The sequence below is a fragment of the Egretta garzetta genome, unplaced genomic scaffold, assembly GCF_000687185.1.
Source record: "Egretta garzetta isolate BGI_Z169 unplaced genomic scaffold, ASM68718v1 scaffold7, whole genome shotgun sequence".
In the NCBI taxonomy this organism is placed as follows: Eukaryota; Metazoa; Chordata; class Aves; order Pelecaniformes; family Ardeidae; genus Egretta; species Egretta garzetta.
The window spans coordinates 4,762,888-4,764,033 of NW_009260350.1; positions in this window are offsets into that span (position 1 = coordinate 4,762,888).

Genomic DNA, 1,146 nt, shown 5'->3' on the forward strand with positions numbered 1-1,146 from the left:
ATATATGCATATATATGTGTGTGTATATATATGTACATACTTATATATTTATATAAGCTCCAGGAGCTGAAGGTGAGCATGGCCAGGCCGGGCTGAGCCCATCCCCAGCCCACAGCCCCCGGGGCCAGCCCTGCCACCACCAGCTGCGTGGCAGTGCCACCCAGGCACCTCCCAACACCATGTCCACAGACTGGGTCTTGGTGACGTTGAATCCAACAAGCAGCACGTTGGGCATCTCCCCGCAGGCCTGGGGTACGGGGAGCCACAGGCACAGGGGTCCCCCAGCATGGACCCCTCGGGGAAGCGGGGCTGCGGGATGTCTTGTGAGGATTTTACCCCCATGCACCATCCCGAGCCCAGCAGCAGCTCCCAGCTCTGCGAGCAGGACCTGGCACCCCCCTACAGCCATTTTGTCCCCGCTCATGGGCACCTGGGTCTGGGCAAAGGGCCATGGTCATGATCCCTCGCCCTGTCCCCTGCTGCAGCACCTTGCGTGGGCTTCGAACCGGAGACGTGCCCTCGGCTCATTGGGGTCTCCAGGGGATGCTCTGCAGCACCCCAACCCGCCAGCCCGAAGGACAGGGTGCACAGGAATGTGCTGGTTTGGGGGGGACGGTGCTGCACCCTGAGCAGCCCAGGGGCAGCGCAGAGGGGGCTGCAGCTGGAGCCCCCTGCTCAACAGGGGCAGCACCTCCCCGGGCAGCCCCGAGCAAACCCACTTTGGCTCCATTTTAAGACTCTCCCTCACTGGAGTAGTGGAAGCGTTTGCATGCGATCCAGGGCACCAATTACCCCCGGCTGTAATGAACTGCAGAGAGCAAAGGGACGGAGCTCAGCAGCTGCAGCGCTTTGGGCTGCAAACACATTCCGAGCACACGGAGCCATGTCCGAGCAGATCCAAGAGCCTGAGCCTTTATTCCAGCCTCTGGAAGCTCTGTCCGGCATAATTTTGGAAAAATCCCTGGTTTTGTATTACGGAAAGCACAAGCGCGCTTGAATCCAAGTGCTTCGAGCAGGAGAGGAAGAGTAACCAGGCGGAAGAGAGGCCGAGGCACCCGCACCACCGCTACCTGATTTATCCCCGCGCCTGCACCGGCCCGGCCGCACGCCGTCACGCGCACGACCTTGTTTAGTCTGGATTGGAGG